The sequence below is a fragment of the Rhipicephalus microplus genome, chromosome 3 (assembly GCF_043290135.1).
Source record: "Rhipicephalus microplus isolate Deutch F79 chromosome 3, USDA_Rmic, whole genome shotgun sequence".
In the NCBI taxonomy this organism is placed as follows: Eukaryota; Metazoa; Arthropoda; class Arachnida; order Ixodida; family Ixodidae; genus Rhipicephalus; species Rhipicephalus microplus.
This window is the reverse complement of record NC_134702.1, coordinates 178,523,482-178,541,409: the sequence shown is the minus strand read 5'-3', so window position 1 is coordinate 178,541,409 and position 17,928 is coordinate 178,523,482.

Here is a 17,928-nt window from a genome sequence, read left to right as displayed (position 1 = left end):
GAACGCAAATGATCCTTTCGCTCTGCCGTAGTAGCATGGGCGTTGGCAGGTGGGTACAATAGGAGCACTTACCCCCCTCAAGCTACTGGTTTGCACACCTAAAGATGAAATCCTGCTGATGACCATGCGCCATGCAGTCACTACGCTAAGTCGCTGTCTGACACCATTCGTAACGGGTGCGAGACCCATCGAGGCGATACGACGACTACTTCACGAACGATGTTGGCTCTCATCATAGTGTACGCCAGGTGGTGATCATCGGCTTTCTAGTTCACGGGGCGCACTTCGTGATGTGGGAGTAATTAAATGGCTATGAAACGTTGGGGGCTCATAATTAGATCATCAGCTCTCGTGAAGCAATCATGGATGAAGTTCTTCGTCGTCGTCGCTGCAAAGGTAGGCTGTACGTAGGGTACTGCATATCAGTGACCCCGTTGTTTTTCCCAGCTATCTGTAAAGTTAACAAGTAGTAAGTAATTAATCGCTGATATTGCACTCAGCAGGAGCCTGTGGCTCTTTCATGCCACTGTTCACTGGATCGGTAGATACCGACATGTTCCTCGTGTTTTTCATGCATGAGATCATTCTCGTATTATCTAATCGCATAAGCTAAATAGTGGTTTATCTTACCGTCGCTGGCATTCAATGAAGAACCACTACAGCTGTGGTGACTTTTAATGCTGATGGAGAAGTTATGTGCGTGTACCGCATATACATAAATAACTTGAGTGAGGCGTGCTTTCGTGTTGGAGTAGTGAGCCCGCTAGTTTGGTAGTACGATGCCGGTTTGTCTTGGTCTTCGCAGCAAATTCTGCTCGGAGTTCTGCACTTTGATGACAGCTCCGTTGTCTTCCCACACTTTCATAGTTAGACTTTCAGCACCACAGAGAAGCTCACTCGTTGAAAATTTTTGTCATTGAGCTTGCTGTTTGTGCAATTAAAGCAACTGTAAAGCATGCTGTTGATCATTGTTGATTTGATTTACTTCGACGAGAAACAACGTACTCCTGCCCGATCATTTATACAAGTCTATACAGCACGCAGTTGTGGTGGAAACTTCTAACGCCGCAAGATTGGGAATGAAGCACTCAAGAGCACTGAAGGCACACAACGATAACACAACACACATCACACAACCCAGCAACCTAGCAAACAGCAAGCAAGGGTCGTCAGCTGCATATTAAAACCTCAAAAATAGCACCCGGCCAGGCGCACTAAAAATGGTGACAGCTTTGCCGCAAAAGCGAAGCAATGATGCAATAGCAACAAATTGGAAGGTCACGCGCAGAATGGCAAGCATATCAAAACGGGCCCTGCTTTTCTTACGCACAAATGGCGCATGAAACGTACTCACAGGCACAGATGAACATGAATAAGCGTCTCAGTTGTTATTGCAATGTGCCTGAAAAGCGCGGCATTATTCGTAAACAGAGACTGTGCTACGAGTGCAGTGACCATTGTGAGTTCGTTAACTAAAATACAAGATCCGTTCTGATGCTAGCCCTAAGTGTACAATTGTTCCTGCCTGGAGAGAAGTGAGCGCTCGCGAGAGCGTCCCCTCTGCGCGGGGAAAAGTACGCGTAAGAGATGAGAGCGCGCGCCGCCGCGTCGTGACGATGTGGCAACGCTAAGAGTACTTTGATGCGCTCGTTCGCCTCCGCTCCGTTCAAAGTGGAGACAAGTGCGTCGTCCGCTACAGCGGTCGCCATTATTTGGTCCACTCCTCAACGCGCACACTGCAAGTGCGTGGCTGCGCGGCCTTTTGCTCTCGAGTAAAGGCACGTTGTTCTGGAATTGCGTTCGCCAACGCGAAATCGTTCAGGAATGTTGCTAGTTTCGAGTTTGTAGACACGCATCTCAACAAGTAAACGAATGTTTCGCACATGAAAGTGTAGATCGTATTGATCCTGACTGGCGGCGCAGCCTCTCGGCTACTGGCTGCGGCTGAGTTTTGCACGGCTGACGGCATCGCTATTCACTTTTATACTTTGCGGATGGCTGTGTTTGTGCGTTTTTTTAGGCATGACAGGTTAGCAATGCGGAACACTGCAGTTATGGAAAGGTGTCATTCCGTGGAAGATTGAAAGGAAAAGCGGTGCAGTAATCCACCTACCATTTAACCACAGAATATGTGCTTTTATTATGTGTACGTCTGACGTTATTCCAGCTCCAATTTCGTAAATGAAGCAAATTAATTAGCAAAACATAAAGAAATGCCAGTATATCCACGGAGTGAATGATGATGAGTGGGGCGAAGCGTCCGTCCGTTTGTCCATCCATCCGTGCGTCTGTCTGTCTATATGCTGTGCTGGCTGGGCTGCAGGAACGCGGCACTTCGTCCCTAAAATGTGAAGACAGCGCCCGCAGCGGGCGGCCAAAGCGGCAAGGCCGCAACGCAGAAAGCGGCAAAAAACTCCTCTTCAGGTGGCGAAAGCAGGAGAAAAACCAGGTGGCAAGGGCGATCGCTCTCGGAGCAATCTTTTCCGCCTGCTGAGGCTCGCCGCTTTGCTGCAGCCAATCAGAATGGCACACAGCGGAGGCGCGGTGGTGGCGCGGGTGTACGTTTGGGAAAAGCATTGCCATGTCATACCGACACGTACGCAAAAGCCCGAGATGCCCACCACTTCTGCCGCGCGGCCAGCCGAAAGAGGCATGCAGTCTGAACAGGTCCACGCGCTCGCTGCCTCACGGCTTCGAAAAGCCCGCTTTGCCGCACCGCCTTCGGTGTGAACTGCTGACCCGCAGGTCGTGGGATTGAATCCCGGCTGTAGCGCCTGCTTTTTCGATAGAGGCGAAAATCATGTGCCCAGATTTAGGTGCACGTTAAAAACACCAGGTGGCCGAAATTTCTGGAGCCCTCCACTACGGCGTCTCTCATAATCATATGGTGGTTTCGGTACGTTAAGCTCATCAGCGCCCACAGATTGGACGGTTAGATGAGATATGCAGTGTTAATAAACGAAAATGGAATATATTCGAGCACTATAATTCTGTCCCATTCCCAATTGTGGAAGGTTTACTCTGCTATTAGCTAATGGATGCCCATGCAACAATGACATTCAAACCAGTTTTAAGTCAAGTTATAGGAATAACTATGCAGTTGGGTGCACATTAAGGAACCCCAGGTGCATGGTAGAAATTTCCGGAGCCCTCCACTACGGCGTCTCTCATATTCATATGGTGGTTTTGGGACGTTAAAACCCACATATCTATCTATAGGTATAACTATGCATATGCAAGTTAGGTTTTGTGCATATATAGGTAGGCGATCTATTTCCTTATTGGCGCAATAAGTCATTTTAATACAATCCCAGAACACTACGTGGGTGCGCGAAACACTGTGTGAAAAGTCTGTACTTTGAGTGCGCTGGCTGTTATGTCGCCCTCTCCTTGTTGGTGTCGTGGGCTTCCATGAAAAAAAAAGTTAAATAAAAATATAAATGTTTTTGACTACACATAAATCCGACATACCACGCATGTATGAACGCATTTGCATGTATCTCTACGCATGAAAGGTGAAAGGAATTGATGTATATTAGTGCATAATATTGCTACGTAGCTTACATATCAGCGGTCAGAAGAAGACAACGAGGACGTGGTCTGTGGGTTGTGCGTGCTGTCCTCCATCTTAGTCGATTCTGTACGCATCCGTTTCAATATAGATTCTAAATAGACACGCCTTGTGTCATCTTTACGTAACATCTTTGTGTTGGAGGTGCTGGGTACTTCCTTGTCTTTATCATGAAGCTCCGCAATGACCGCATCATCATAGTTCCAACCATGTCACAGGTTGAACAACCATCATCTTCATCACCTGCCCCTTCTGTGACTTCTACGTACGTCGTTCTACCTCCTGTTCGAAATCCCGGTGTATTTTCCGGTCAGGATGGCGTTGACGTCGACAAATGGATCAACTGGTACGAAGGGGTCAGCGCAAGCTTTAGGTGGGACCCGGCTTTTATGCTTGCCTATTTGCTTTTTTACCTCGATGGCCCACCGCGGGTGTGGCTCGAGACGCATGAAGTGGAGATTATGAGCTGTTACTCCTTTAAAGAGAAGATCCGCGACCTTTTTTACGGCATCGTTGGGTGGCAGATCGCAGCGCGGAGTCAACTGGCGGCTCGTGCGAAGACGTCGACGGAGTCGTACGTCGCGTACATTCACGGAGTCATCCCCCTATGCCGCCAGATTGACGAGCACATAAGTGAGTTTGAGAAAGTGCTCCATGTGCTGAAGGGCATAGCAGACGACGCCTTTAATCTTCTAGTATATAACAACGTTGCCACTGTCGACGCCATCATTAAAAGTGCCGGCGGTTCGAAGAAGCCAAGAGCCGCCGTATTACCCAGCGATTCACCCTGCTGCCCAACACGGCCGTAGCCTCATCGTGTGAAGCCACCCCCCAGTCCTCCATGTATGACAACGTCATGCGCATTGTTCATCGGGAAATCGAAGCTGCCTGTCCGGCTCCTCTTCAGCCACCCGTTTTCGCAACGCTCGCCTCTAACCAACAACAGTCGTCAGTGGCGTTAATACAAGTTGTGGTGAGGCAGGAGTTTGCGAACCTCGGCCTTCCATCAGCATGTCCCTTGACTCGCCCTGAAGTCCAGTGTTACTCCCCAGGACAAGCTCGCCGTTTACCTCCAACAATGCCCTTCCGCAAACCTTCGGAATGGCGAACACCCGATGACCTGCCTATTTGTTTTTTCTGCCACCAACCTGGGCACATTTTTCGCTATCGCCACCGTCGTTGGTCAAACCAACCACGTCAGACCTTCTCTACCTCTGCGCACATGCACCCCACGACCCCTCGACGTTCAGTCGCCGTACCCTTCAATTTCTATTCGTCTTCATCTTACGAGCCTTTCACTGACGCCCCTTTGCCCGGTAGCCGCAGCTCCCGCTCCCCGTCGCTGCTATGTCGCCAATCCTGCTCTCCGCCGCCTTGGCGCTTTTCCTCGCCGAGTTTCTCTGGATGATCGCAGCAGGAAAACTAGATATTGCAGCTTATAGAGGCGAAGCTGCAATACCAATGACAGCCGAAAATCCTCTACTGACGCTTCCCACGCATCACAGCCTGCTTGAAATACAAGTCGACCATGTTCCTGTGACCACCCTCATTGACACAGGTGCGCACCTGTCTATTATGAGTGCTGCTCTACACCACCGCTTGTAAAAGATTATGATGCCGTCTACGACGCAGACAATACGTATTGCCGATGGCGGTACTGCACCAGTAATCGGAATGTGTATTGCTCGTGTCAGCATTGTCGGTTGTCACGCCGTGGTCCTTTTTGCCATGCTAGCCTGTTTGTTGCCTTCATGACCTCATACTTGGCCTTGATTTCATTTCGGCACACTCGGCTTTAATTGACTGTTCTTCTGGTACCCTCAGCCTCGATCTTCCAATCTTTGCCGACTACTGTGCAAAGCCCACCATCCGCTTGAGCCCAACCACTTTCATACGACTGCCACCTCGAGCCGTCACGTACGTGTCTTTGTCATCGGCACCTCCCGTTACTGACGGTGATTACATCGTTACACCGATTACTGACGTTCGGCTGACGCGCAGTGTTACTGTGCCCCATACCATCACGACCATAGCGGATAACTATGTGTTCCTTCCGCTTCTTATAAGCTTTGTTTTCAACCTTCAAGTGTTGTCCTGCCAGATGTCTCTAGCCCAGCTAACTGTCATAACAGAAGACAATGTCGATGTTGTCGCTGTATCTGCTCCTGATCGAAGCGTAGTCTCGCGGTCACCCAACTCAGACGATGTTATTTTTAGAAACATAATTAGATCGGAGCTTTCGCCTCACCAGACCGACGCTCTGCCAGGTTTTGACCTCATACAGTGACATTTTCGACACCGACGATCGTCCCTTGGGCCAGACTAAAATTGTCGCTCACCGAATCAACACTGGTGGCTCTGCGCCCATTCACCGTCGGCCGTACAGTGTGTCAGCGTCCGAGCGAGAAGTGATTCAAAAAGAAGCGGCCAGAATGCTTACGAAAAACGTAATCGAACCATCATCGAGCCCTTGGGCATCTCCCGCGGTATTATTAAAAAAGAAAGACGGCTCATGGCGTTTATGCGTTGATTATCGCCACCTCAACAAAATTACCAAAAAAGATGTGTACCCTCTACCACGTATTGACGATGCCCTCGATTGCCTCTATAGCACCACCTTCTTTTCATCTTTCGACCTCCGATCTGGCTACTGGCAAATTGCTGCAGATGACATGGACCGATACAAGACCGCTTTTGTTACCCCTGGCGGTCTTTACCAATTCAAGGTCATGCCCTTCGGTCTCTGCAATGCTCCAGCAACCTTCGAGAGAATGATGGACATGCTCCTACAAGAATTTAAATGGCCGACATGTTTGTGTTACCTGGACGACGTGATCATTTTCTCACCTACCTATGCAACCCACCTTGAACGCCTTTCGACCATTCTATCCAAATTTCGACGGGCCGGCCTGCAGCTCAATTCCTCCAAGTGCCACTTCGGTTTTCTACAGATTACCGTATTGGGTCACCTTATTGACGCTGCCGGCGTACGGCCAGACCCGGCGAAAGTACGTGCTGTAACAAACTTTCCAGTCCCACGCTCTGTCCATGATGTTCGCAGTTTCGTGGGCCTCTGCTCCTACTTTCCCCGGTTCGTGAAAACTTTGCCGCACTCGCATGGCCACTCACCTACCTTCTCAAACAAGACGTCCCATTTTGTAGGGGCCCTCTTCAAGCTGACGCCTTCTCTCAGCTAGTCACCGCTGTAACGAAACCTCCTATTCTTGCACATTTCGACCCTAATGCTCCTACAGAAGTGCGAACAGACGCGAGTTGTCACGGAATCGGTGCAGTTTTGGCGCAAATTCAGCGGGGAAACGACCGTGTAATCGCGTATGCAAGCCGTCTGCTTTCTAAGTCTGAACGCAATTATTGTATAACATAACGGGAATGTCTCGCCCTTGTCTGGGCGGTTTAGAAATTTCGTCCTTAGTTGTATGGCCGCTCCTTCCGTGTCATCACAAATCATCACGCGCTTTGTTGGCTTTCTTTTTTAAAGGACTTCACTGGACGACTTGGCCATTGGGCATTACGCCTACAGGAGTAGTACTACTCGGTTGCTTATAGGTCTGGACATCTCCATCGGGACACCGATTGCTTATCCCACTACCCTGTTGATCAGCCCGACGAATCAGACATCAAACCTAGCCTCAGCGTCATGTCAATGTCCCAGTTTTTTCAGATTGGTGATGAACAACGTCGTGATGCTTCCCTGCGACAACTTATTGACCGTCTCGAGTCTGCTCCAAAGGACGCGTCGCTTCGAATGTACATCCTCCTGGATGGCATGCTGTATTATCGTAGCCTCCAGCCAAATGGCCCTGAGCTCCTTCTTGTTGTGCCGAAACATTTGCGTTTAAGCGTGCTGCACGAGCTTCACGATGAACCAACTGCTGGTCATCTGGGTGTATCTCGGACGTACGACTGTGTGCATCGCCGCTTCTTTTGGCGCAATCTCGCCAGGTTCGTTCGCCGTTACGTGTCCTCCGCTAAAGGCCAACGTAGGAAGCGACCTACTGCGCCTACGGCTGGACTTCTTCGACCGATCTCTATCCCAACCGAACCTTTCTTCCGTGTGTGTAGAGATCTCGGTTCTTTTCCTGAGTCGAAATCGGGCAACAAGTGGGTCACCGTTGCTATAGACTACGCGTCTAGGTTTGCCATCACTCGAGCGCTCCCCACCAGCACCGCTACTGACGTTGCGGACTTTTTGCTCCACGATGTCATCCTACACCATGCTGCCCAACCCTCTGATTTTACTCTCTCCCTCCAGTACGGAGAGGCGCTCGTTCTTTGTAAACACGCTGACGCGCGGCTGGCTTGTCGCGAGCAGACGATGATATTATAGTGGTTTCTTCATCTCTGTAGGGAGATGGCAAACTGCTCGTGTCATTCGTGTCCCCCTTGTCTCTGTGTCGTCGTTTTGTTTTCGCGCTATAACTATCGTCATGCCATACCAACTAGAGAGACGCTCTAGGTGCCGACCAGTGTGGACGCGCGAAGATCGGCTCCTGCTTTCAAGAATGCTTTCCTGTGGTATTCACGAATTTGTCGCCGCGTTTTCAGTCCCATCGTGTCCCCAAGTTCTCAAGAAATCAGCAGATACCACCTTTGTGCTGGTGAGTGGACGTTTAAACCGCTTTTGTGGCATTTTCACACGGCAACGCCACCGGGAGATTTAAGCCTAACAACCAAGGAGGCGATTGTCGCCGATGCGCCGACCCGGCGCCATCGTGACTCAACGCTCTGCGCGTTCTAGGACCTGCAACTGAGAATAGAATACCAAGTAGATGTAGATGGTTGGATGGAAACACTTTATTTCGTCAGAAAGCAACTGAGGATGATTCCGTGTTAGATCGCCATCAACCCGAGGTTGGCGGCGACCTGTGTGGCCCACTCCACGACCCTTAACTGGACGACTGGGTCTGAGATGGTCAACACGGCCTCCCAGTGCTCAAGAGAGGGATCACGCATAATATCCACCGGCGGTGGCACTATGCTACATTCCCAAATTATGTGATCATATGTTGCCACAGCCTGACACCATTTGCATTGCGGCTTAATCTCCTCCGGGTGCATTTTGTTCAACACGTAAGGGTTGGGAAAAGATCGCATCTGCAGTTTTCTCCGGACGCATTCCTGCGCCTTAGTCAACCGCTTGTGCGGGGGCGTATAAAACCTCCGCTCTAGTTTATAATGATTCGTTATGTCATGAAAGGACACCAGTCCATCTCTCGCGGACCTCCGCGGAACTGGCGGCTGACCTACCCGGCTGACGAAACCTCGAGCATTCAGGTGGGCCGCCTCGTTCCCAGGGTTCCCAGAGTGTGCTGGTACCCAGACAATTTCTATTTTTCTAACTTCTCGTCCCATGGCCCCATGCAGAAATCGTGCGGCGGTCACCGATATTCTGCCCCTCGCCAGATTTCGGATGGCTGTCTATGAATCACTGAAAATCAAATCTGACTGCGAATTAGTTATAGCTTGCGCTATTGCCGCTTCCTCTGCAGTTTCCGAGGAGCGGGTTTTGACCGATCCAGAGGCGACCAAGCGCCCCCACCTGTCCACCACCACAATCACAAAAGCGTCTTTGTCCTTATATTACGCAACATCTGTATAGACTGCCGCTTTGTACTCGCCATACTCAAGGTGTAAAGCTCTGGCTCTTGCCTACCTGCGCTGCGTATGTTGAATTGGATGCATATTTTTGGACAAAGGTTTTATGTACAGGGCCTTATGTAACTCTCGCCGCACCTGAATTTTAGTGTCCTCAGTGGGAGCCTCTGCTCCAATGCCAATCCTTTCCAATATGATCCTACCCGCTTTGGTTGTCGAAAGCCTAGCGTGCTGCATCACCAGATGCGCCTCCCATAATTCATCCAGGGTGTTGTGTACCCCTAGTTTTAGCAGCCTTTCTGTAGGCGCGTTGTTAGGCAACCCAAGCGCTGCCTTGTAAGCTTGCCAGATCATAGCCTTGACCTTACCTTTTTCTGCGGCATCCAACTTCATATAAGGTGTCGCGTAAGTAATCCTGCTGAGCACAAACGCCTGTACCAGCTTACAGAGTTCTTTTTCTTGAACCTCGCTCTTACGGTTAGCGATTCTTCTGATTAGCCTGACAGTAGCATTGACCGTGGTCTTAAGGTTTTCAAGGGCCACCCTATTCTTCCTGTTAGTTTGCAGATATAGGCCAAGAATTCTAATCGTTTGAGCTTCAGCTACTGGTCTACCCCCTACCTTTACCTCTAACGGCGGTGGCGGAATATAGTGTCTTGCATGTAGCCCTCTGGGTTTGTCCCGAACCACAAAGAGCTCGGACTTGGGCTGAGAGCATGAAAGTCCCGCCTCCCCTGCCAACTCTTCGACAATATTAACTGCCTGTTGTAGTGTTTTTTCCAGATGCGCGTCACTACCCCTGGTTACCCATAGAGTAATATCATCTGCATAAAATGTGTGTTTGAGTCCCGGTATCTCCTCCAGCCTCGGCGGTATTTTAATTAAGGCGATGTTAAACAGGAACGGTGACAAAACTGAACACTGCGGCGTTCCTTTGCCTTCAAACGCGAATGAGTCCGATTTGATATCTCCTATTGAAATTTCTGCGGTTCGGCCCTCCAAGAATGACCTGATGTAGCGAAACGTCCTGAGCCCCGGAGGCAATTTCCGATAGGTTGTTCAATATTGCCTTATGCAAAACATTGTCGAAAGCTTTATTCAGGTCAAGCCCCAATATAGCTTTGGTGCCCGTGCCATGCCCGGGATTGACTACATCATGTTTTAACTGTATCATGACATCCTGTGTGGACAAATTGGCCCTGAAACCTATCATAGTTGAGGGAAAGATGGCCTTGTCCTCTGCATAATTCTGAAGCCTGTTGAGGACCACGTGCTCCATCAATTTACCCACGCATGATGTTAGCGATATGGGGCGCTGGTTTTCCAAGCAGAGTTTCTTGCCTGGCTTCGGAATAAATATAATCCTAGCATGCTTCCATTGTGCTGGGATCTCCCCGGCCACCCAATACTCATTTATCAAGTTAGTGATCGCCCCGACCGATTTTAAATCTAGGTTTCTCAGCATTTTATTAGTAACTCCATTCGGACCTGCGGCAGACGTAGTACGCAGCTGCCCCATGGCAAACTCCACCTCCGCAATTGTTAACTCTTCATCTAGGTCTGAGTTTTCCACCCCCGAGTAGTGTAGTAAGCAACCGTCTACTTCATCAGTTCATCAGTTATGTACTGATTCCGGAGTTCCTGTATAAACTCTTCAATTGTGCCTTCATATTGATGCATTAATCGAGTCGTTTGTTCCCGTTGCGCTGATTTTGTTGCTGCCGGATCCAAAAGATGCCTTAACAGCTGCCATGTCTTTTTGCATCCAAACTGTCCATTCATGCGATCACAAATCTGGCCCCACTGCTTGGCTTGCAACTCAGTTGTATGATTTTCGATTTTACGTTCTAACTTGGCAGTCCTTCTGCGAAGGACGCCATTATGTTTTTGCTTCTTCCACCTTCTCAAGAGACTTGCGTGCGCTTCCCACATGTGTAATAGTCTCGAGTCAGCGGTAAACTCCTCCTGCTCGACTGGAACTTCTACCGTGGTATTATTTACATCCTCCTTGAGCGCCTGTACCCATGCATCTAAGTCATTAATTTTCCTGTTCACCATGTCTGCTCTATTTTTCCTAAATCTGTCCCAATCTGTAATTTTATGCCCCCTCACTTTGTCTTTATGCTTCGCAGCGCTAAACATCGTAGAAAGGATATAGTGATCACTTCCTAGGGCTTGTCCCGTGTTAATCCACTTGGCATTAGTGATGCCTCTAAAAAACGTAAGGTCTGGGGAGGTATCCATGCTTATGCTGTTGCCTATCCTCGTATGATCTTGTGGATTATTTAACAGCGTCCATCGCAGATCCCGGGCAACTTGCCAAAGCCGATTGCCCTTTGGGCTGGCTCGAATATAACCCCACTCTGGGTGAGGCACATTGAAATCTCCTACCACTATAAGTGGAGCGCGAGCTGCTAACCGTTGAGTTTGAATCAGGAGTTGTGGCAAGCCCAATCCTTTATATTTTGGAAAACTATTCACATTAAGTAAAAACAGACTCTTCTCATACTTTCGTTTAGGCAAAATCTCTAGCAGGACATAGTATTCCCTGCTGCTATCTACGGAATGCTGAATGGCAGTGATGTTGCGATGTACTAGCACGGCTGTGAAGACGCGTGATACGCCCCTTGAATCAATTCCTGGCGCTGTAAATGTCTTAAATCCAGGTAATTTTACGGAACCACTAGTCTCCTGTAAGAATATTATGTCTGGTTTACTGTCCAGATTTTGTACGTGCAACTGCAGGTTACCCCGCTTTTGACGAAAGCCCCTGCAGTTCCACTGCCAAACCTCGATTTGCTGGCGAGGCGCCATAATGAGGCACCAGGTTGACTAATGGCACTTGGCCCATAAAGAAAGAAGAAGACAAGAGCGGAAACTCCGCAAAACCTGGCCTCAGGAAGTGCGTCACAATTACGTAACCAACTAGTGCTCTCATCAAACGTCAGAGGGCGCAAGCGCAAAAAAACAGTAATAATCAATGCAACAGAATTGTTTCCACAAAATAATAATTATACGCCCAAATTAGGTATGTTCTTTATACATAAAACAATTTATTTAACACACCTTACGCGATTATTTTTCTTCAGTCGTACTGTCATAAACACTATCTACCCAGCGACAAGCCCATGCATGACTGACAGCGAGGAGCTTTCGTCGCTTTCGTCAACCTCGGCTGCGTCGGTGTTTTCAAGCGTGAGATAACAGGTGAGGCACGTTTTCAAGCGAAGCTTGTTGAATGACATGTTGTTGGTCTTGTCCGGTCATTTTTTTCAGAAAACGGTTACACCTGTGCGAATAAGACACCATGCAACAAACATAGAAAGATGCACACACACACGTTGCGCTTCGTGTGTGCGAGTTTGTTTCTTACGTGGCGTCTCATTCACGCAGTTGTAACCTTTTTCTGAAGCTTGTAAGGACTGGGAGGTTCGCTAAAAAGAAAGTTTGTGGCTCTATGCGGCGGCTAGACGGGAACATTGTGCAACGTATGCAGTATAGCAAAGGCGGCACGGCGTCAAGCCGAGGCGACGCGTGCTGCGTCTGCCACGGACGCGAGCGTCTGTAGGCTGGGCATAGCTGGGCAGCTAGGTCATAGGCTCGGTGCAAAATATTGAGAAGCGTTCGCTGGGCCTCGCATGCTTCACGACACGTTTCCCGAAAGCTCGCAACACGAATAATTCTTGGTGTGCCGGAGGCAAATCTGGACTAGCCAAGTGGCCATCATCTTCGTTTCTTCGCTAGCCTTGTGCCACTAGTGCAAGCTGCCCACAAATTTTTTTGACGTTTCGACCGATGATATGTGCGTAACGTCTAGTACGCTACACTAAGACGAATGCGGTGGATCATACTTGTGAGTTGCCGTTTCAAATTAGAAGGCATGCGGAACCTCATTTCCGGGTCCCATTTGTGAAGTCGCTGGTGTCGCCGTTCCGGTTTGGTCCAGTGCTGAAGTGTGTAGCTGCGCATCACGCAGCGAAGCAGGGCGTTCGTGTCAGCTCGTGAAAACGCAATGCGTACTTCAGGGGCACTTCTTAAGGCATTTTTAGCTTGAGCGTCTGCCTCTTCGTTTTCCATCATCTAATTGTGAACACTGTGATGTGCCAGAAACACTTGAGCACATATTTTGTGTCTGCCCAGCATACGCACGTGAACGACAAACACTGATTTCTTCTTCTGAACAATATCGCAGTAGGTCATTAACTGGTGAGACCATGTTGGGCCCTTGGCCAGACACCAACAGTGCAACTGCGGTCACAAGAGCAGTTATTACCTTTTTAGAAACAGCTGGACTATGTGCGCGGCTCTAAAATGTGTCTCAGCTAGAAAGAACACTACATACTCACCTCTCTATCTCACCATCGTCATCCATTAATCTTTCTTTTCCCCTTTCCCTTCCCCCAGTGTAGAGTAGCAGGCTAGAGCAAACTATCGCTCAGGCCGACCTCTCTGCCTTTCTGTAAATAAACATATACTTCCTTCCTTCCTTTGACGTTTCCAATATAATTTTACCGCACAAATTTCAACTACGATTTTTCTTCCCAATGTACTGTGCTGATACTGCGTACGCACGAAGGTGTTCTAAAGTTCTCAGGCCGCGATACCATTGCATTACAAGGGATAGCGGCCTGGAAACTTCTGAAGATCTTTGTACGTGGTCTTGACGTCTATCTTTGTAAGTCAGAGTTTTATGGGTCAGAGATGTATAACTGGTTTTGTATTGTGCATAGATTAGCTAATCATTCAAAGGGGTTTGTTGGTACACTTATGACGTGCACATATCGTTTTCGTAATTTGACAGCGAAGCATCCACTTACTAACATTTTCAGACCGCGCTGATGCCATGCCGTCCGGCGGTCCAAGCTACGGCAGCTACTGCTGTGTATCGTGGTGCTTCAACAATGGCAGAACAAACAAGAAGCCTAGGACGAGTTTCTTCTGCATACCACGGGACGGCAGGTGTGTTAAAGCTTTTGTATGGTTTGCATGTCTTTAGGCTTACTGTTCGTACTTGCTCAGTGAGGGTAACAATAAAAAATCACTATTCAAGCACTTCCCCTTTCAGCTGATAGTTCATTGCCAATGCAGGATGAAAGCATGGATGCAGTATGCTGGACGCGATGATCTCCTGAGTAAGCCGGCCAGCCTATTGTACGCAACGTACAGGGTTTGTAGCGACCATTTTACTGCTCAAAGTTTCATGGACCCTGGGCACACAAGGCTTACAAGAATGGCTGTTCCCAGTGTGCAACCAGCTGCACCATGTAAGTGATTGACTGAAACTCAAATATGTGCAATAGCAGCCACTTGTATTGAATCAGTGGCGACAGTTAACCGCGAAGATCTTTGTAGCCGATGGAGAAACCTCACTATAGAAGTAACACTTGGAAAGTCTTAAATTTTGTGTACTGTGGGCTATTACCTTCCTAACAGCAGCCTTACATTTCTGTCGTTTTTTGATGCTCTTGACCTGCGCAACTTGTTTTGAAAGACTTTAAATGGCTATTTCACGTTATCTTCAAGCCTGAGTGCACATGTACATATACCTTTCATCGGGGAAAGCTGGAACTGTTGATAATGCCAAAAATCACAAATTACTTGTTTCCTAGTTGGTGTCTTCTCTTTTCCTCCACGTTCGACCAATTTGCGCATTTGAAAGAGCTGTTTTCCCATGCTAAAGTTTCCCCATGCTACAAGCTTTGTAACTTGTACTAACTGCACATACATGCACGTTCTCCGAGCGTCGCTTCAAATAGTGACTGTGACATGACTGCAGAAGCTGCACTGCAAGGTGCGGATGAGCTTCAGTTTGTGTTATTTTAAGCCTCTTACTGACACATTGTCGTAATTTCATTTCTTCAGGACCTGCGGTAGAGGCTTCTAAAAGCGGCTCCCACACATTGAGGTGCCCCGATGAACAGGGTGCGTTCAGTGTCGCGATTTCTTTTTTTTTACCCAAATTGACTGTTGACCAAACCTCTGCAGGTGGCAGCTCCCTTGTAGCTGGTGAAAGAATTTCTGCTGACTTCGTCTTGCCGGAGAAAACCTTAACCAGTCGTTCAGCTGTCACAAAAGGAACTTGTGTGACCGGTAAGTTGTATGTTCACTTCAACACCAGAGTGGATTGATATTGAGACTTCCGCAGGCCGCTCGCAAGATTGTTCCGACAGCACTGTCCGAGGCACTGAACAAGCTTCGCAAGACCCTCCAGAAGATGTCTCCGCCAACAGCTCCACGTCTGAGTGCCCTAGAGAAAATGGTGACTATGCTTTTACTGCAGCTGTTTTTAATGTGCTATTTTATGTTTAGGACATTCTGAGGAAACTATCCTCAAAAGGACACTACGTGTGCACTTACGAAATGTAAGGGTGGGCTCTCAGTGATTTTCATTTTTTTGTGCATTGTAAACAATGTGAATGGTTTGTTTTTAGGTAGTGGAATCGAAAACTTTGCACCACAGAAAGTTGTGCACCTGGGTCTGAAAGAGCGAGGAAAGTGCTCGTATGGGATTAGTTGTTCTTCGCTTTTACATCCATTTTTTTGTTTATTGCATTGCGCTCCTGTATTCCAGCGACATTGTCTCCATCAATGAACTACAAGCAAACCATTAAACATGTGCAAGCCAAAGTAGCAGCACAGCAGAAAACTATCAAAAGACTGCGGAGACAGCCTCACCAAACTAACCACTCATTCGTTGCATACATTGTTTTGGTTACCCGCTATGTGGAGTAGGGACACTGTGTATTCGCTCGAAGTGATTTGCATAACCTTAAAAAAATGTTGGGTATCCTGTCTGTATTTTTGTAGCAAATGCGGGCGAACTGTACACTTTACTGTGGGTCGCTTGGTCACTGTGTATGCTTTATCTCTCCAGCTCAAGTAATATATCGATAACAAAACCGCTTGTGGAAATGTCTTCGAGCGGGTAAGGAACACAGTATGAAGTGGGCACAGTTCACGTTATCACGCTTTTTGTATTTTAGCTTCTCATCAACCTCCTCATCTCGCCCATCAAAAATTTCAAAATAATACCCAAACTTGTAGCGTTTGATGGGGCTGCGGACGCTGCCATTTTATTTTTATATAGCTTGTGAGTGATAACGTACGATGTAGAGCCTTTGTGAAAAATAACGAGCCAAAGTGGTTTCCTTCTGCAATTTATTAGCCCTGTAATACCGCTCTCGTAACACCAATTAAGGTCCATAATTCTGGATAAGTGATGACTACAATCTATTTTAGCTCGCAAGCGTCACAGCAACACCCAGACGCAAATCACTTGGGATCTTAAGTTTTTGATGATAAGAAGAGCCACAAGACCTGCTAGTGTTGTAGCATAAAGTTTGTCTTTCACGCATTGAGCAAGCTGCAAAGCCCTACCTTTCTGAGGACAAGCAGGCATCAAGTCTGCTTTTTTTCATTTTGGGCTAGCTGTTCTTAAGCACAGCCAGCACACTGCAGCATTGCCTTTCTGCTTTATTGTGTCATGTGGTTTCTGTGCACTCTTTTTTTCTATGCATTATTTTGGTTAACCCCAGGCGTGATTCGCGACTTCTTGCTGTGTATATGTCACTTCTTCCTTCTTCTTCAGCATTGTGCACTGTGTTTTTGCCATAAATCCTTACTTACCCACGGGCCCGGTGTGTCATACTTCACCAGCTTCTCGGCTTCTGCCAACTCTAGCAATGTGTGCGTTGTCTGTGTTCTCTCTGTATTTGTTACAATATTTGTTACAATTTATTTGTAAGGCGAGATGCATTTGTTGTCTACCTTTGTCATATTGTGCTTTTTATATTCTCAGACTCTCCCTTGCCTTTGAATAAAACATTGCGGATACTCTGTCTCTCTGACTGATATATACATTGATCACTTGTTCCAAAAGAACAAGTGATTAACAAGTGAACAAAAGAACAAGGGCAAGCGCGATGAATAAAATCGTAGTGAATTATCACTACCTGCATCTCTTTTTATTATAACTTAATCAAAATAAAAATAGAAAACAATAAAAATTCGAAATTTGCGCCAGTGAAACCGAAACAGGAAGCGCACGCCACTTGCTCTCACCAACCACCAGGTGTGCTAGGGTCGATTGGGCCGCTGGGGTCTACGGGAGTGTCCACTCTTCACCTTTTTTTATTTCTCTATGCTTGGCCACCCACGGGAGGCAGTCTTGCCTCCAATAGAGTATGAAGCTGCTGAAACATGCCCATGACCTGGGTTTGGGAATCCCTAAATTCAGGAGAGAGCATGCCGAGACGCTCCTCTATCGTGTCTAATCTGGCTTCGATCTTTTTGATTCGAGCCTCCAATCTATCCTCTCTTTTCCCTTGTTTGCCTACCTTATCCGCAAGTGTTGTTACATCCGACTTAAGACTAATGACCTTAAAAACAGTCTGCGGCATGTCTACTGGTGACGTTTCGGCTGATCATTTTGTGTTAGCTACCTCATCCCCCGGCAGTGGTCTCTTCACTGTCCCCCGATTCTCCACTTTCATAGCTGCACTCTCCTGTACGCGAGCAGACGCCTCTTGCGTCGCTTTCTGTAGGCCTTGCACTGCTGGTGCCTGTGTCCCTTGCCGTTGGTCGTTTTTAAGTGCACGTTCCATCTCTGCAATTCTGTTTTCCATTCTTTTAATCAAGTCTCCCTGTCGCTGAACCAGCGCTGCTAACTCCCTCTCTCGAGCGGTTTCGTTCTGGGAGGCGGTGCTTGACAAGTTCACCTTTTTTGTCGGTGTCGCGTGCGC